The following is a 20,481-nucleotide window of genomic DNA, read 5'->3' as shown; positions in this document are numbered from 1 at the left end:
GTGGTTAGCTCGTTCAGAACTCTGAAAACCTCCTTAGATTTGTTAGCTGCCAGAGAAATCCTACTGGCGAAGTGTTCAATTTTTGCTGACCGGATAGCTGACTTGAATTCTTTACGGGCAATCAGGTAAGATTGTTTGGCTAGGTCAGAATAATCATGTCTCCAGATGCGTTCCAACTGACGGGTTTTGAGTTTCCGGGCTTTGAGGTCGTCGGAAAACCATCTGTGAGAGTTCCTGTGTCTAGTGCAGGGGAATTTGACCAAGGGAGCAAACAGATCGCTGGCCGACTCAAGCCAGGAGGCCACGTTATGTTCTAGCCTATCCGTGTCAATAGGGTCAGAGATCACCGGGCAAGAGTCAGCCAGGGCGATAAGAAATCCCTGGGAGTCATATGAACTCCATTTGCGGGCAAGGCCGCCGGCCATCAAGGGCGCAGGGGCCTGAGCAGCAGCCGTGATGGTGGTGTCTACCAAGTGATGGTCAGACCAGGCACACGGACGTATGACTGGTAGAGACAACTCCAGGTTGCAGGTCCAGATCTGGTCCAAAACATGTCCCTTGATGTGAGTGGGTTCGGAGACATGTTGAACAAGGTTCAGGCTTTTGAGCGTCTCAAAGAGCTCAGTAGCATGAGGGCCGGCGTGACTGTCGCCAAACCAGTAATTCAAATCGCCAAAAATGGCGAGGTGGGAGTGCGATATAAGAAGGGAGGATAGTTGTTCACTAAGGATGGTGGAAAAAGATGGCATAGGGTGTGGGGGCCGATAAAGTAGAAGAAAAGTGAGGGGACCAACATCCGTTTGCACGCTGATAATCAGGTTCTCCACCTCAGGTAGCGGAAGGGAGTAAGAGGATAAGGATATCAGACGCTTGGAGATAATGGCCGCTACTCCACCCCCAGGCCGGTCGCCAAGGCGGTCGGCGCGAAGGATGTAGTAATCGGGAGGGAGGGCTGCCAGAATATCCGGCGTGGACTCTGGGGTAAGCCATGTTTCTGTCAGTAAAAGCATATCAGGGGTCGAGCTAGTTAGCAGGATAAAAATATCCTCAGAGTGCTTCACCATTGAGCGGGTGTTAAGATAGGAAACCCTGAGGGATGTGGTGTTCGCTGGTGGCAATGCTAAGGGTATACGGCCATTGATAGGGAGTTGGTTAGGGCGCGATAGGCCTGCTGACATAATGCGGTGCAAAGTCGTAGGGGATGGTAGAGTGACGGTGTGCTGAAGGTCTCTGAGTGCTTGGGGGGAACATATGATAGGCTGGGCAGCACGGCATGCCCTCAGGCCCGTCCTTGCAATGTGTTCCCTGGTCTGTGTGTAGTCACTCCTTCACAAGGTAATGCAGGCTGGCGCTTTGTCCACGAGAACAATGACTGTAGCATCATGTGTGGGGGTGGTGTGTAACAGGTTGTGGGACCTTGCCTGTGCCCTGTCAAGTTCACTGCATGTGGGTTCCATGTCAGTTGGCACTGATGCTGACTCCAGACATGGGAGTTGGTCTCTCATGTGTCATGCCTTACAGCGCGCATGTCCTATGTAGTGGCCTGTGACATGATGTGCATGAGTGTGCGATACGCATAGTGCAGGGATGGTGGCGTGTGTTGCAGTCATTACCATTCAGTAGCATGTAGTTGCGTGCCCACTACTGTCCCCTGGGGCACCTTTTCCTCAGTGGTGTATGTGTCATCATAAACGTGGACACTCTCAGTGTCTACAGCGTAGGTTGTGCTCTGTGCCATTGTCCCCTGTCACCATGTATATAGACTTGCTATTTTGTACAGGTGTCCACTGTGCAGCCTGACCTGATTGTCCTTCCTCATACTCACAGTTGCCAGTGCCTGTGTGTCTTGTTATACTCATCTGAGGATGGGCACTGGTACCTCATTATTTGTACAGGCGCACCTTGGCTGTTTGGCGTCCAATCTTGCATTTTGCCTGCCCCTGTGTTTATCACCCAGACTATGAGATGTTGGTGCCGCCTGTGTATTAACTATTTGCCTCGTGTAGGGGTTTGTTGGGGCGGCCAATGCCTATATGTCAAATCCTGATTTCTACTTGCTGGGTCTGGGCAGTGTGTGATGTTTGTCTGGACACACACACAAGGTGCAGTGACCGAGTCATGTTGGGCATGTTTTCAGCATTACCTATGCAGCATGTGTCTCAAGTTCATGGATATGGTCCCTGGTCATCGGTATTTTCACCGACGCTGTGTGGTGCAGATGCAGTGCTGGATTGTCCCCAGGGCCTTGGTGCTATGTCAGACTACGTTTCCTGTCTTTGGCTATTGGCTCATGCTCTCCATGGTGTTTCAGTGGCATGGTGGCTCAACCAACTGTGTGTTTAATGCCCTACATCGGTACCTTGTTTAGTAGATGTTAGGGATCTTCCTTTTCAGGCTATGCAATGTTACCTATGTAGATTGGACTCATGTGACTGATGTGTACAGCTGTCTGATTAATTTCTGTCTCTCCACCCTGCCCACAGCATCGTCGGGGGACACAGAGGGAGACATGGACACAGGCAAGGCGGAGGGACCGAGCACCAGTGCCAGCCGTGACATCGGGGCTGGCACATCGAGTGGGACAGAGGTGGAGGATAGTGCGGCCGAGGACCTGTCGACTGGCACGTCAGAATACGAAGCTGACAGGTCCGAGGAGGAGTTCTCCGAGTGGGCGGTGGCTGCACCAGCAGCTGACAGCGGAACAACACCTGGCACCGCCCCCTCAGTTCCCATCAGCCGCCTCCCACTTGCTCGTGTCCCTTCCCAGCATGCCCGGTCACCGCATGTCTCCTTCCGGCCAGGCACCGCACCCCCTGCCCCTGTCTCCACTGCTGCCGCCAATGCTGAGTCTGTGGACATCCAGCGGCAACTGCAGGTTGGTCAGGCTGCGATCCTTAATGTCCTCCATGCCCACGGGAAAACCCTCACCAACATCGAGGCTTTCTTGGAGGGCATTCATTCATCGCAGGCTGACCAACGCAACTTGCTGAGGTCCATAGACTCCACACTGACTGCAGCAGTGGGTCTCCTGCAGCGCGACCTCCCCCCACCTACCCCTGCCCCATCCACACTTCCCACTCCCATGCCTGTCCCACGTACACCCAGACGTCGGCATGCACCCACATCAACAGACACAGACACCACACCAGCAGGGAAGGTCCACCGCACTCCTCCTGACACGCACACACAGGGTGAGGTAGGCACACCCACTGGGTCGGGGGGCAAACGTGTGACACGCAGCCATAGTGGGAGTCCGCATTCCACCCAGTCCACTCCCTCCAAATCCCCTCCCCTCAGCTCTCCTGGCCACATCTCCCCCAAGGACTCCTTCATGGCCGCTCTGTCCCTGAGCCCCACAGTTACACCACCACGCAAGCGGTCAAGGAAGTCCTCGGTCAGGGTGGTTGAGTCTCCCCCCCTGTCTCCACCCTCCCCCGGTGGCGCTGCGACCCATCCCTCTGACCCCCCCCCCTCCTTGGGGCCTGTGGATCCTTCGGGTGCAGGGGAATCCCTGGAGGACCTTGCAAAGGTGTGTAGTGCCATCCTGGCCTCCGCCTTTGGCCCTGCCCCACCCCCTGTGGTGGAGTCCTCCATCCCTGCACCCACAACGCCTCCCCTTTGCCCTGATGTCCCTGCGGTGCCTGTTGCTTCCCCCCCCCCATGATGCCCTCACCAGTATGGAAGACGATGCCATTTGACAGTGCAGGCAAGGTAGGGGACACGCATCCCACTGTGTCCCCCATCCAGCTGCGAATCATTGACTGCCCTATGGGCTATGTGAATATTTAACTGCCTGCGATCCACGGACATTGTGCTCATGCTGAATAAAGCTTATTTTTGTTTTCATTATCACACTACTGCTATGCTGGTATTGGTGTTGGTGGGGCTGCTACATGGTTTTGGGTGGTGTTTAAGGGTTTGGGTGTGTGGGATATGTAGTAGTGTGCTGCTCATTGGGGGGACCCCGGGATCTGTGTCCCATCACAAGGTGTTGGCTAACTTTCTTTGTTCATGTAAGCTGTTACTGCATGGTGCAATTGTCCCAGGGTGTATTCCTTCCTCTGTGTACCCTGATTTCTTCCCTGCAGGGTGTTCGCAATGTTTAGCGCAGAGCAGTGTCTACATGAGCTGTGTGTGTGACGGAGCCCTTCTACTTTGGCCATGCATGCATGGCCATGTCTCCACCTGCAACAATCGTGGCATCCTGGGTGATCACTGTACTTGTGTGTGGAGTCTGTTGACATGAGTTCATGGGGACATGTTCCCTTGTAGGCAGTATGCATGTGGGTGATTCCGGCATCACACACATGTGTTACGCACCTCCTGTCTCAGGGCACTGCAGGGAGGACTCCACACCCACCCCTCCTGTCTCTGGGCACTGCTGGGAGGACTCCACACCCACCCCTCCTGTGCCTGGGCACTGCTGGGAGGACTCTGCACACACCCCTCCTGTGTCTGGGCACTGCTGGGAGGACTCTGCACACACCCCTCCTGTGTCTGGGCACTGCTGGGAGGACTCTGCACCCACCCCTCCTGTCTCTGGGCACTGCTGGGAGGACTCCACACCCACCCCTCCTGTGCCTGGGCACTGCTGGGAGGACTCTGCACACACCCCTCCTGTGTCTGGGCACTGCTGGGAGGACTCTGCACACACCCCTCCTGTGTCTGGGCACTGCTGGGAGGACTCTGCACACACCCCTCCTGTCACAGGGCACTGCTGGGAGGACTCTGCACACACACCTCCTATTTCTGGATATGTACGCTTGGAACATACACGGTGGGGGTGCGCTCCATGCATTCGAGGTGAGGGTACGAGTCTAGTTACACTGGTGTGGTGGGGGTACGGTCCGTGAGTACGCGGGTGGGGGTACGGGTCGTACTTACACTGTTGGGGTGGGGGGTACGCTCCTTGCATACGCGGGTGGGTGTACGGGTCGTACTTACACTGTTGGGGTGGGGGTACGGTCCGTGAGTCCGCGGGTGGGTGTACGGGTCGTACTTACACTGTTGGGGTGGGGGTACGCTCCTTGCTTATGCGGGTGGGGGTACGGGTCGTACTTACACTGTTGGGGTGGGGGTACGGTCCGTGAGTCCGCGGGTGGGGGTACGGGTCGTACTTACACTGGTGGCATGGGGGGTACGCTCCATGCATACGCGGGTGGGGGTACGGGTCGTACTTACACTGTTGGGGTGGGGGTACGCTCCATGCATACGCGGGTGGGGGTATGGGTCGTACTTACACTGTTGGGGTGGGGGTACGCTCCATACGTACGCGGTGAGGGTATGGGTCGTACTTACACTGTTGGGGTGGGGGTACGGTCCGTGAGTCCGCGGGTGGGGGTACGGGTCGTACTTACACTGGTGGCATGGGGGGTACGCTCCATGCATACGCAGGTGGGGCTACGGGTCGTACTTACACTGTTGGGGTGGGGGTACGCTCCATGCATACGCGGGTGGGTGTACGGGTCGTACTTACACTGTTGGGGTGGGGGTACGGTCCTTGCTTACGCGGGTGGGGGTACGGGTCGTACTTACACTGTTGGGGTGGGGGTACGGTCCGTGAGTCCGCGGGTGGGGGTACGGGTCGTACTTACACTGGTGGCATGGGGGGTACGCTCCATGCATACGCGGGTGGGGGTACGGGTCGTACTTACACTGTTGGGGTGGGGGTACGCTCCATGCATACGCGGGTGGGGGTACGGGTCGTACTTACACTGTTGGGGTGGGGGTACGCTCCATACGTACGCGGTGAGGGTATGGGTCGTACTTACACTGTTGGGGTGGGGGTACGGTCCGTGAGTCCGCGGGTGGGGGTACGGGTCGTACTTACACTGGTGGCATGGGGGGTACGCTCCATGCATACGCGGGTGGGGCTACGGGTCGTACTTACACTGTTGGGGTGGGGGTACGCTCCATGCATACGCGGGTGGGTGTACGGGTCGTACTTACACTGTTGGGGTGGGGGTACGGTCCGTGAGTCCGCGGGTGGGGGTACGGGTCGTACTTACAATGTTGGGGTGGGGGGTACGCTCCTTGCATACGCGGGTGGGGGTACGGGTCGTACTTACACTGTTGGGGTGGGGGTACGGTCCGTGAGTCCGCGGGTGGGGGTACGGGTCGTACTTACACTGTTGGGGTGGGGGTACGCTCCATGCATACGGGGTGGGGGTAGGGTCCGTACATATCCGTCCCCACGCTATGTGATGCTTGTGCGGCCCGTACCCAGGCCTTTGCCACGTGGGTACGATCCGTCCCGCCATTGTTGGGGTGACGTGTGTGTGGGCGTGGTACGACTCGTACCCACGCTCTTCAGGCGTGGGTACGGGACGTGCCTGTCTGGTTGTGTTGCCGGTTCGCGTGGTGACGGACTTCCGTAGTGGCGGTCGCTGGCTTATCAGGACACGCCCCCACCCCCTCGTGGTGACCAGGGCATGGGAGTCAGGTATGTCCAGGCCATGTGTGGTGTGTGACTTATGTGGTTGTTTTGTGGCCTGCCCTGGGCGTGCCACCCCCACCCCACCCCACTTTCCACCCTCCCTTAGTTATTCTGACCTTCTGCGGCGTCTGCGTCGTAACCTGTAGAGGAGGTGGACTGCTATGAGGGCAGGGATGACTCGTAGGTTCGGGTCCATGTCTGTCCGTCGCGTACTGGTACTCCTTGATCGCGTCGTCCTGTCGCGTACTGGTCCTCCTTGTTCGCGTCGTCCTGTCTGTCCGTCGCGTACTGGTCCTCCTTGTTCGCGTCGTCCTGTCACGTACTGGTCCTCCTTGTCCGCGTAGTCGTCTGTCCGTCGCGTACTGGTGGTCCTTGTTCGCGTTGTCCTGATTTCCCGGCAGTTTTTGGCTGCCGGAGAATAATCACCGTGCGGGGTGACGTCGGTGCGAATCGTAATTCCTGGGTCGTGAATGGCTGGCTGCGAGCGTCCCGACGTCAGGTCGGCGCTTTCCCGGATCGCATTGGTAGGTTTTTTTTGTTCGGTCGGGCTTTTTTACGATTCGTACGGTAATGGTGTACCCGTGCGAATCGTAATTCCTTGTTTGTAAAAATTGACGACCGGGTACGCGTCGGGCGGAGATTATGCTCCGTCCGACGGTTCGTACCCGGTTTTTACCGGATCGTAATCGGCACCTAGGTATAAATAATGGACCTTCTGACACAACTTTTCAGAACACCTCTGACCTGGGGAAGACTCAGAAGGACTGCTGTACTGCTCTGCAATAAGGACTGCTACTCTGTTGCCCTGCTGCCTGATTGAAAAGGACTGGACCTGCATCTTGAACCCAGGTAACCAGAGTGACTCCAATGGCTAGTTGGCAGGCCTCTTGATCAGAGCCTCAGGGGCAGTAAAGGCTCGAACCACCTTGAACCCAGCACCTGGACTCTGTCTGCTGTGAGTCCAACCCCCCAGATCATACAACCCAAGTCCCGGATCCTTGGAAATGGGCCTGAACGTGCTCTGCTTGCCCAGCTGTGGTCCTGTGTAAAGAACTGATGCAGCGTAATGCATCTCCTTGCAGCACTGCTTCCGAACCACTGCTGTGCAATGCATTCCCAACCAGGACCTTGTATTTCAGCCCGCAACCTCATCAGAACCCCCACTGCGCGACACAGCCTTGACGCAGGCCTTCGTATTGCAAGCCCCTTGTCAACAGTATCCTCGACAACGACCCAGGACTCCACATTGCAGTCCTGCAGCTTTTTCGGAACCACCGAAACACTACACATCTTGGATGCCGGACTACGCCTCACAAGCCCCCTGTTGACGCCGTCCTAGATGACAATGTAGGACTCTGCATCACAGCCCCGCATCTCCACGGAACCACTGCTGTGTGACACATCCTCGACGCAGGGTCTTGCAACGCTCTGCAACCAGAATTTAAGGTAAGGGGCCGATTTACAAGAAACTCACACATCTGTACAGATGCATCCGTTTTTACAATACGGCACACCATAGTGCAAGGATTGATAGATGCGTCAGACGTCTGACGCATCTGTTGGCACAAAAGTCACGCATTGGTGGAGTCGTGTCGCAAGCAGTGGCATCCTAGAAGTGTTTTGTAGATTTCACTGTGTCACTTGTACGAGGCTTTTCTGCGTGGGAATGCCACCCTGCATACATTATACCTGACACAGGTATAATGTGTTGCGGGGCTTTACACATTGCCTCGAAGTTAAGCCTGACTGGTTTTGTGCCAAGCTACCAGACAGAGATTGTGGTTGCTGATTGAGTGGGGTTTCACCACCTTCAACAAATAACTCAATTTCCTACACCATGGATGGCTAGAGGTCACAGTTGGCAGTCACATTACTCCACTGAAACTAAATAACTCTATCTTAATCAGACAGCTGCTTTAAAAAATAAAATATGAAAGGGAAAGAAAGCCTTCTTTTCTCAGAGGATTTTATTGGCCTCAAAATTATCCAAAGACATTTTTCACATTGTTACAAAGCTTTACTCACCTAGGTCCTTTTACCATTCCTCCCACTAGGGGGAGTTGTGTGATAAATGATGGTGTTCTTCATGGTTCTAGACTCTCCATACTCCTACTCAATCTAAACTTCTATTTAAACTAGTGCATCCACTTGCTAGATTATTTAATCAACACAGGGCACAATTCTATATGTGTGCAGGCAGCATACTGTTTACCTTCACCATCTGGAGCCATCAGAATATGTATACATCGCGGAAGAGATTCCTTACACAATGCTATACCTTGCTCGCCTTAGGATTGGCACGGGTGGTGCCTCCAAGATTTTCAGTAACCTAAAAGCTGCAATGGATCATGCTAAAACATTGAAAAAGCGTCAACGGGAAGACACTAATGATCCTGATGATGAGGAACAGTCAATTTTGGCCTGTGTTCTGCTACATATATAGCGAGGGGTGGTGACCTGGAGGTTGCTGTCTACATGCTTGGGGGTGCTGATGTGTGGTGGATGCCCTGCCAAGCTTGGCTACGTGCGAGTGGATAGCTCGCCCCGGGATGACTGCACTATGGGCCCACTTTTTGCTGTCCACACATGTTCTGATAAGTGGTGCCTTAACTTTGGCCCTGCAGGTCGGGAACTCTGACTGTGATGTCATGTTGCCACGATGGACCAGATCGGCCACCACCATGATTATAGGGAGGCAGAATGCACTGTAGCGTTCCCCGATGGGTGCACCCGGTTTGATTCCTTTGATGCTAAGTATTTAGCAAGTTGGGGGTATTGAAGTGGGTAGGGGGGCAGTGGGGTGGGGGGAACTGGCAGATATGGTGCAGTGAGATTGCAGTCCCTTTGTTAACACGACACTCGCATGTGGGAAATGTGGGAGATTTCTACTGTTATAATGGTCTATTACAGTTCCGGGTAGTACTGTAAAGTTATTAACATGGAATGTACGTGGGCTTAACAACCCAAAAAAGATTCATAATGTTTTAGCCTATTTAGATAGACAGGATGTGCAGGACGCTTTTCTCCAGGAAACACATCTTCCTAAATACACAGAGAAAAATGTGGGGGCTAGGTGGTCTGCGGTGCGTGTAGCGGCATCGTATTCCTCTTATTCTAGAGGCGTGTTAATCTTAGTTAAGACAGGTACACCATTCACTCTGCTTAGGTCGGAGGTGGATGAGCAGGGCAGAGTATCTATAGCTATGGGCAAATTGGGAGGCACGACTGTATTACTGGTTAATGTATATGGGCCCAATATTGATAATCCTGCCTTTTTCAACGATGTATGGAGGCGCATCTCCTCATTTCCCCCTTCAGTTGTGCTCTGGGGCGGTGACTTTAAAGTATGCATAGATACCAGTTTGGACCGCTCACAAGATGCAGCAGGGCGCGGGAAGCTGGCCCCACAAGTGTTGTCCGAACTAATTGAGGATGAGGGCCTTGGAGATATATGGAGACTCCGGAATCCTGCTGCCAGAGAGAGTATATTTGTCTTCACGATGCACAGGTCCTGGTCCAGACTGGACTACAGGCTGGCTTCCAAGGAGGCCTGACCCTGGACTGTTACAATCAACCACTTGCAAAAACGCTCTCTGATCATTCCCCTGTTCTGCTGGAGCTGGGTGTCCCCGAGTGTGAAAGACCCCCATTCCAGTGGAGGCTGCAGCAGTCCTCCTTAACTGACTACAATAGGCAATGCAATCAAATTTGTTTTTACTGAAAATGAGGGCTCTGTAGACAGTGCGGGGACACTTTGGGAGGCTTTCAAAGTTACCATTAGAGGGGAATGTATTGGGGCGCAGTCTGGGGTTTTGAAAGCTCTCCCGAATAGAATCAGCGGGTTAGCGGCACAGATTTCTGTGCTGGGACGGGAATACGAGTTGAGCCCCTCCCCAGCAACACTTGCCCGAATCAGGGAATTGATTTCAGAGCATAATCAAACTGCTGATCAAGAGATCCTGCACAGATCTAGAAGATGTAGAGCGTGTTACAATGGTGAGGGTGGTAGGCCGAGCCGCTCGCTTGCTCACAAAATTTCCTTACCGAGGGGTCAGGAACATATTGTTGAGATGTTGGATAGGGACTCTGTCGCGCAGTGCTAGTCATCGGACATCAGCAAAATATTCCTTGATTTTTACACCAAATTATATGGGGTTAAGCCTTCGGTGAACGATGCGGAGGTCTCCAGCTATCTGAAGGATATCGTGCTTGGGTGGCTCTCCAATGGCCAGCGGGAATACTTGACGCCACCTTAAAGTTTCTATGTGGAAGATGTCAAGGAAGCTATAATGTCCCTCCCTACATGCAAGGTCTGGACGGGCTGCCCAGTGAGTTTTAAAAGGCCTATATAGACGATCTAGCCCTGAGATTGCTTGACGAATATGCTGAAGCATATAAGACAGTTGTGCCACCTCCTACTCTAAGAGAGTCTCTTACTGTCGCACTTTTGAACCTGGAGAAGGCAGCAAATAAATGTGAGTCATATAGGCCATTGTCCGTGATAAATATTGATGCTAAGATTCTGGCGAAAATAATTGTGAATAGGTAACAACCTCTGGTCCCAATGCTAATACTCCCGTATCAGTCGGGATTCGTCCCTAAGCGGTCAACTGTTCACAATCTACAGGCCATCTTTGCTGATTTGCACTATATCGACTCTGACCTCCCAGCAGTGGCGGTGCTGCTGGATGCTGAAAAAGCCTTTGATTCACTGTAATTGGGGTATATGTTTGTTGTATTGCAGAGAAAGGGTAGGCGGCCATTCTTTCTGAAATGGATGCATTTAGTATATGCCAAACCGGTGGCCAGGCTGCGGGTCAATGGGTGGGTTTCAGACACATTTCCAATAAACAGGGGCACCAGGCAGGGATGCTCCATTTCCCCGATGCTTTTCTCTTTGGTGCTTGAGCCTTTAGCTTGCAAGATCCAACAAAAACTTTCAGATGCCCCTCTGAGGTTTAGACAACGGCCAATAGCTATCTCTTTGTATGCGGATGATATGATGCTGTACGTCTGTGAGCCGGCCACATATCTCCCAGCACTACTATGGGAATATGTGGTATTTGAGAGGTATTCAGGTCTGAGAATAAATTGGGAGAAGCCCGCGGTGTTCCCGCTGACCGCCTGTACTCAGGAGACTGCCCTGGAATTCCCACTCTCCTGGTTAACTGATCCGGTGAAGTGTCTGGGGATATGGGTGCACAGGGATGTGGTTTTGACCATGAACTTCGGACGTGCCATCACTAAAATTACTGAACAGGTCTCACGCTGGACCCGCTTGCCCCATTCACTTGCAGATAGAATCGCCATAGTAAAAATTACAATATTGCCCAAACTTCTTTATCTATTTGTGAATATCCCAATATGACTGAACGTGGCACTTTTTAAAACACTGCAGTCCTGCCTGTTGTTGCTGGTGTGGGCTGGAAAGCAGTCAAGATGCAGATGGAATACTCTAATGCTGCCGTTTGACCGCGGAGGGTTCGAGGCACCTATTATACGCCTGTATTATTTGTGCGCTCAAGTGCAATTCGCACACTATTGGAATTTCCCACAATATTATCTGCCTCACACTGCTGTGGAGGCAGATACTGCACATCCAACCCTGTTAACTGCTATGGTCCTGCTGGGTGGGGAGGGCGCCACCAGGAAGGAGATTAATCTGGTCAAGTGCACCGCCGGGGCAGAGAAGACTAAGTGTGCATGGCCGGAATATATATATGCCCCTGCATGCTGATTGCTGCACATCCGGGTATCTCTGCAGCCCAGGAACGTGGGGCCCTAACTGTACTACAGAAAGTAGGGATCACAAAGCTTGGCAACATATACCTGAATGAATCCTTTCTGTTTATCTCGCTGACTTTCAGGCAGGTCAAACGCATAATGCAATGCTCGGGTTTACGTTTTCCAAAGTGCACATGGGGGTTTGGTCATTATACCCTGAGTTCCCTGCAGAGCCCAAAATTCTGAAAGCACTACAGGTGATCCTAGTGGGAGGGGAAAGTAGAGGGCTGATCACCAGATTATATAATGCTTCCTAAAGGTAAAATGAGCTGGCCGATTCCCCTTCATTTGGTAAATGGAATGTATTACTTGTGGCCCCCTTAACACGGGAAAGTTGGGAGTCCTGCTGGGGGATGACTGGGCACCTGACTGCCAATTGTAATCTTCGCATTATACATTTTAAGTACTTACATCAGTTGTATTACACACCTGTGCAGTTGTTGAGAGTTGGGCTGAGGGAGGATGCAAGATGCACCAGATGTGGGCAAAATGGGGATGACTTCATGCACCTTGCATGGGAATGTGCTGTTATATTTGGTTTTTGGCAGCGAGTTGTGAAGGTGCTCACTGAAATGACACGTGAAAGGATTGAATGTACACCTGAACTGTGCCTGCTCGGTTTGGTAAACAAGATTAAACCATGTAATAGGCGTATTGGTGCTATATCTACCCTGTTTGCTAAACGGGCCATCGCAATGCCCTGGGGAACCAAGACGAGCCTCACGCTGATGAAGTAGATTCGAGATCTGGTGTACTGTAAAGAACAAATGGAGATATATGCCGAAGAGCTGCCTGCTACCTCCAGACCAAAATATTTTTGGGCGCCACTGACTGTATACCTACTTTATAACCCAGACCTGCTGTTATTTGTTTGGAATAATTGTTTAGATTGACTTTTGAACATGGTGGTAGGACCTACTGAGCCCCTGGAGGCTGCACTGCCCAAGTTTGACCATGCTACATATGCTATGCCTGTTGAGTGAGATGGGATGGGCTGGGGGTGGAAATGGGCATTATTCAATATAAAAAAAGAAGAACAAAAAGTGTACTTATGCATCAAGCACTAACCATGACAGTCTGAATGATTGCCTGGCAATGACTCAATGGTGGGTGTCCTCCAATTTCCTAAAGCTGAGTCCTCTAAAATTGAGGCTCTGCTTACCCCCCTAACTATTGATCACTAGAACAAGATCTCATGGCCTGCATCAATGGTTCCCGATCCTGCACCTGTTAATGCTGTAAGAAAATTCTGGATTTACCATGACTCTTTGCTTTCAATGAAACTTTAAGCTACCAATGTAGCAAACAGCTGCTTTCTTCAATTCAAAGGGTCAGTTGTAGGTACGTTTTGTTTAGCAATTTACATCTGAATTGCTATTAGGAAATTGCTAATGCTCCTGTATGAAAGATCAGTTTTCACAATTTGAGAAGTGGCTAGATTTGCATTCGCTATTTTGTGATTTCCAAATATGAAATTCTCAAAATTGCAAATCTGTATTAGGAAATCACAAATAGGAAAAGTTGCTTTTTGGGAGAATAATGATGGCATCACTATAAGGAAGCATTCGAAAACATGCACCTCCTAGTGTTCTGTAGCACAGAGGGATTGAATGCTATTGTCATAGTGGATCTGTGGACTCTCGAAGGGATTTTTGAATGCAAACAACACAAAATGTACAGGAAAGAGGCTGATTAGGATATTGATGCCAGACAGCACAAGGTGTGGTTTTTAGAGAAGGAGCTAGAGGTCCTTAATGAGAAGTGTGCTGCCAATAATGAGCTGGCCACTGTGTCTGAAGCACAAAAAAAAAAAAAACATGGACTGAAATCCTGGAGAAGATAAATTTACTTGGTGTTCTGCAGTGGACCATCCCAGAAATTTGAGAAAGTTGGTTCTATTTAAGATGGCTTACCAAAGAGAACCACCACCCATGGAACTCTGATTGAGGTAACAATTCAGCCTGAGAGTGTTACTGGTGCTTCCAACATAGATACCTCAAATCCACCATCTACATTGGAAGGTAAGATTCACACTAATTTCATAAATTCAGGCGATTATAAGAAACACAATTTTTACGTTTTGGCATTTTAATGCTTGTTTTAACTTTCAAAAGCATTGTGGTAGTTGTAGGAACAATTTTAATTGTTTTTTATATGTGGAGAAACACACGTACAAAGATTTGCTTGAAAAACATTAATATTCAAAGTAGTCAGAGTTTCAAAATCTTTTTAATTTTTAACTTAAAATCAGTATAGTAAAGTACATCAAGATATTGCTTACAGGTGTATCACAACAGATAGAGCATGACAGGGAGCAAGGTGCCACTAATGAAAGTCCTTGTGAGACGGAGCAATCCGCAGACATACCTGCCACACAGACAGATGAAGTAACATCTGGAAAAAGGGCTACAGTTTCACTGCTCCCTGATTTCCCAGATATAACAGATGAACCAACCGCTCACACATCTTTGAGGCACACAAATGCGTTGCAGGGTTTTGCAGCTTTGTCGCAATGCCGCAGCTTCTCATAATGTTGGTCCCCTTGCTGTGGTTAATGCTTCAGGGACTTCTCAATTGTTTGGGGGAGGGGGTTAGAGGCCTCAGTGGTGTCTGTGCAGCACCTGTAAAGAAAAAATATAGTAAAAACTTTAAATCGCCGACTAATGTATATGAAGCGGATGGTGTCATAATTCCTTGATGGCCAAGAAAGTTTTAGAAAAACAATTGAGGATGGTCAAATTATGATGAATGAAAACTTTGCTAGATTCATTCAATCTACTGACAAAATTGTTACAACGATGCAACAAGACGACACAACAGAAAAGGGTGGGCATCGCCGACACATGGTGTTGTTTGATATATTGGCCTCTTCCATGCTCATGACGTCTCCCGGCCGTCATGAGTCACGATGGGCGTGTGCGGACGACGGCCGGGAGACGTCATGACCACGCCCGCGATTGGAATGTCAGCACTGCGGTAGCGCTGCGGCGGAATTTGCGCCGCAGCGAAGAGGTTAAGCAGATCCATCAACTGTCTGGCACAGGCTACTATCAATTTATTCAGGCGCACTGTAAACATACAAACTTAGATGGGTCAGTGCTGCAGTGATGTAGCACATAGCTTAGTGCAGGTTGCAGCTGCATTAGAAAATCTGCAAACCAGTACTACATCAAGGCCTGCAGATTTAGGGCTCGGCTATAATGAAGAGGCGAAAAGCCTAAGTAGTGTCTCTCTGCCTGATGTGTCAAACCTTAGGGGCACACGCCAACCTGCATCTGGTACAGATGTTAATGATACTATACAGGCATGCAATGCTGACAACAGCAATGCAAGCAGAGGAAGAAGAAAGTACTTGACTTCTTACAATGTTTGTTTACAAAAAAGAAACAATATTGAAAATAATTGTTGTAGATGAATATTTTTAGTTTTTACAACGCAAAATAAGTAGGATTCCTGAACATAAGGAATATTTTGATTTAAAAGCATCGTCAAGCATGTAGTCTTGTTTTCATTTTTCCTATTCACTTTTTACTTACCTTAAAATTAATTAGTAGTGATCTCTGCATGATGTGCTCTACCCTCAGCATCACGAGAGCCACCTTGTTGGTGGTGTTTTATGCAACATTGCACATGCATCTATGATTTTGCAACATGTTTCCAGATGGTACTGGAGGGCTCCGACCATTCTTGTGAAGACACGTGAAGCTAACTCATAGTATTCCAAATGTCGTCTCTATAACAGAGCATGTAGTTTTGGGAGCACGGTTGAATCTCCCCTCAAAGCTTGTACTTAGATTTAAATATGGTGTTAAGATTCAAGGCAGTAATGCATATGCACTGCCTTCTAAAAAGTCAAGGAACCTTACATTAGTATTGGTTATTACTTTAGATGCTAACTTGGGTGTTAAATGAGTTATACCAACTTACCAAGAAGACAACCATCACCAAAATCACCTCAAGACATTTATCCCATCGTGGCTGAATATGTAGGATTCATATGTGCTGCCTGGAAATCAAGCTTCAAGGTCTGTTATTATACAGGAGGCCTCACACAAGACTTGTATATTTAGGGAGTGACTATTTTTACGGTTTTGAAAAATAAATTCATTTGCAGATGGTAGACAGATAGCAACATGTGTACTTTCAACGTATCCTATGACAATTTGAAAATGTGTCAGATGATAAAATAATAGTATGGTATGTGTCTTTCCGAGATGCAGGAAAATAAATGCAATCATTAATTCTGGACAACATAATGTCAAGAAACCTAAGGAGTAAAACATGACAATGCACTTTGGTATACTCCACCTGCCATTATTCCAGGGTAATTTCCGGAAGAACAGGTGTAGGCAATACAGTGCCTGAACACGCAGTGGAATAGCACTGACTCTGTCAGTTGGGGTCTGTAGGCATGGATGTAAATCAGCTATTAAATCCAAAATGACCTAACTGCTTAGCCTGAACTTCTCAGATATCTCTTTCTCAGTATGATCAAAACCCTGACTCTAAAAATCCTCTCCTGTTCCCTTATTTGCATACCAGCCAAAATCTTCACCACCCTCACCAGAACATACAAGCCCGCCCTTGTGAAAGGGCCTGATGCATTTTGGGCCAGTTTATCTAGGTTGCACTGACTAACAGCTTATTAGAATAGGTGCCAATTGCCTTTCCTAAAACTGCGTCAGTCGCAATTACGGAATGCTTCATACATACCATTTTCAGTTCGCAATTTGGAAATCCCTATTTGTGATTTCTTTGTTGAAATGTCAAAAATAGTGATTACCAAACAGAAGAACTTGCAAATTGGACATACGAAATTTCCTTGCACAAATAAGGAAAGGGGATTGTGTATTTATAAATGGGTCGAAATAGTGATTCGCACCGTTTGCAAATTCAAATCCTTTTTGTACATCTGACCCAAAGTTCTTAAGGACATTTTCCCTTTTCTGGAAACTGACATCCATGTAGCAATTTGTAGTGATTCACTCCAAGGCAGTGTAGATGAAGACGTTTATTGATAGGGACTACACAGCTGCACGCCATCACATTGCCAGGTTCAGTAGCAACAGTAAACTTACAGTTCTAACACTTTAAAAAGTAACATTCTAAGCATGCACATAATACTATGACATCACAGCATCTGACAGGATACAAACAGTGAATACTACATACCTTCCCTTCACCTACAAAACAAACTAAACCTAAAAACAAAATAAAATGCGAAACATAAAATAATAACAAAAAATAAATACCATGAGTAGACCAAAAGGATCACTCACAAAATCTTTTAGGAGAGACACTGACTCTTGAACTGCTCCTGCGTTCACCAAAATCGGGTAGTACAGTTGTTCTACTGCCAGCACAGTCATTAGACATAGAGAGTGGTCTTGCCTTAACAATTTTGGAAAGATTCCACCAATGGCCACCCTCCACCTGGACTGCATTGTTCCCAATCTTCACAACTTTGGTAGGTTCATCATATTTACCTTTCCATTTCTTGACATGCACAGGAGATTTGATGTGAACAAAATCTCCCACAACCAAAGAAACCATTTTGACACTTTTTTTATCAAACCAAACCTTTTGTTTACTTTGGGTAATCTCAGAATTCTCCTTAACCATCTTCATGAGTGAGTCCACATTAGATTCTGATTTAACCCATTTGCTCATTCAGCCAGGCCTGAGGCACGTATTAGCCCTCCTACCCCTTAAAAGTTCAAACGGAGAAACCTTTGTGGATGAATGAGGTGTGGTCCTGTAAAACCATAGCATACTTTATGAAGATTTGATCACGTCATGGTTAGCAGCCACAGCCCATCTGAAGCACTCACCCACCACATGGTTCATTTCCTCCACAAGACCGTTAGTCTGTGGATGATATAGGGAACTTTTTAAGTGCTTTACCCTACTAGAAGTTAAGAAAACCTCAAACGCCTTGCTCACAAATTGAGTCCCGTTATCAGAAACAAGAAACTCGGGGAAACCTTCCCTCAGACAAATTTCCCTCAAAAACTTGACAACACTAGCAGAACTAGCTTCTCTGACCATCTTTATCTCAGGCCATTTCGATGCATAATCCATAAGCACCAAAATATACTTGTAGCCAAAAGGTAAAACCTCCAACGGACCCATGACATCAATATCCAATTTAACTCAGGGACCAGAAGGACATTCAATTGTCAATAGCGGTGGAATTACTACTTTCAATGTTTTCTCAGCTGTACAACACACAGGACAATTTTCCACCAAGTCACTTATCTCAGTGTCCATTCTTGACCACCAGAAGTACTCACCGATACGACGTTTAGTGAGGGTCGCACCCAAATGTCCCTCATGAGCCTTCTTGACAATGGTAGGCCTGACTGAGTACGGTGGAATGAGTTTATCACATCTCATGAGTACACCATCCTCTAGTGACATTTCAGGTTCTACTTTGCAATAAGGTTGTAGAAGAGGGGACAACACCTTTTCTCTGGGCCACCCCTCCTTGTCTAACACACACACACTTGTTGAAGGAGATCATGTTTTTTTAAAGCTGCTCTCCAATCTTCCGCTGAACCTACAACAAGATCAGGAATATCCATAGCAGCCACAAAACAATCTTCAGCATCTTCCTCACACAACTCTTGAAAATATGTCTCTTCACACTCATCTTCACTTTGAGGAAAACAAGACAGAAAATCTGCCTTACCATTCCTTCCACCAGAAATATTCGAGATGTCAAATTGGTACTGTAACAGCTTACTAACCATCCTTGTTATTATGGTGTAGAAGCATTGGAAATGGCATCAACAAGTCCTTGTCTAGGTCTGATACCTTCATAAGATAACAAATGACCAAGCTACTGATTCCCTTTGCAGAGAAACTTGCATTTCTCAGTCTTAAGGACGACACCGTTTTTTTTGAAGATGTTAAGGACAATCGATCCCATCCTCATCGCCAAGAATTTGCAGTGATTCGCTCCATCGCAGTGTAGATGAAGAAGTTTATTGATAGGGACTACATAGCTGGAGGTCATCATATTGCCAGGTACAGTAGCAAGTCAACTTACAGTTCTAACACTTTAAACAGTAACATTCTAAGCATGCACATAATACTATGACATCACAGCATCTGGATAGAAACAGTGAATACTACATATTTGTTAATTCAATGATCCGGTCAAGACTTGACTGTGCTAATTCATTTTATTTGGCTTCTGACAAACTAATTGAACATCTTTGACTTGTGCAGAATGCAGCAGCTTGCCGTCTGTATGTGTGCCTGCGGGACCAAACAACGCCCATCTAAGGTTGCTCTATTGCCTGCCTGCACGTCACAGAATTCCTTTCAAATCCATGACGATTTTGTACAAGGTCATATAGAAAGGTTCTTTCATCCAAATGTTTGTGGCACAATCTTACTAGTTGTCTGCATTCTGGCAACGGATTCCTTATCTCTGTCCCCTCTGTCTGTCTGATCCACAAAAAACTCTGGTTGTGATGAGGCATTTTCCATAGCTTCTGCACAAATCTGGAACTCACTACCTGTTTTTTTGTGATCTGAAACCTGTCTTCCACATTTCAGAAAACATTTGAAAATATGCTTTTTAATTTATTACATGTCTATTACCGCCGGTGTTGCTATTTGGTTGTATTAGTCTTAGAGCACTAAAAGGCTAATGTGTACATGCACTTTACAAATACCCCCAACACAGCATAACTTCCTTCTTCTCTGATTGTTTTTCTTGGAAATTAACTCAGTAAAGTCTCAAACATAATAGCTGATAATCAGGTAGCTGCCAAGTTGTCTCCTGCCACACTATCCCCAGGAGAGGCTGCTCTTGCTCATTTGAAACACCAATTCCTCTCCTTTATAAGTTAAAAATAGAATAGGATTTAGAACAACACCAGCTGGTTTGAAATAAAAGAGGATTCAATCATCAGAAGAACCTCCAAATAAATCTCCAGACTCTGGCTCAAGAACAAAAGAGGCCGCCTTCAATGAACCATCAAAACCTGAAAGTACACAAAGTGTTTCCTTCTTTGTTATATGGCAGGTTGAGCCAAACCAAAATGGCCACTGCGGTACAGAGGATGTTAAACAGGGGCAGGCAATGACTAGACCAGTGAATAGTAGTTGCTGCCTGAATGTATCTTTCCTCCTGAGGAGCACATCATTCGTCAGTGTCTTCATGCATGACCAGGAGAAAAGACGGACTCTAGGGGAGAACATGCACCTTCCTCTCCCCATCAGATCAAAACATAGGGAAGGAAACAATC

The 20,481-nt window shown here is 48.4% G+C and overlaps 1 protein-coding gene and 1 long non-coding RNA gene across 3 annotated transcripts in view; one reads left to right on the top strand and one right to left on the bottom strand.

Moving 5' to 3' along the window:
- Window positions 1-20,481, top strand: part of C1QL4 (complement C1q like 4) — a 437,587-nt gene that overhangs the window by 393,079 nt on the left and 24,027 nt on the right. The gene's annotated exons all lie outside the window — the stretch shown is intronic.
- LOC146832831 (uncharacterized) overlaps window positions 14,431-20,481 on the bottom strand; it is a 374,586-nt gene continuing 368,535 nt past the window's right edge. The window contains exon 5 of the long non-coding RNA XR_014960457.1: window positions 14,431-14,841. This is a non-coding gene — a long non-coding RNA (uncharacterized LOC146832831). The remainder of the gene's footprint in view (window positions 14,842-20,481) is intronic.

Source organism: Triturus cristatus, chromosome 4_2 (genome assembly GCF_964204655.1).
Source record: "Triturus cristatus chromosome 4_2, aTriCri1.1, whole genome shotgun sequence".
In the NCBI taxonomy this organism is placed as follows: Eukaryota; Metazoa; Chordata; class Amphibia; order Caudata; family Salamandridae; genus Triturus; species Triturus cristatus.
The sequence above is the reverse complement of the archived record's forward strand: the minus strand, read 5'-3'. Positions and strand labels throughout refer to the sequence as shown.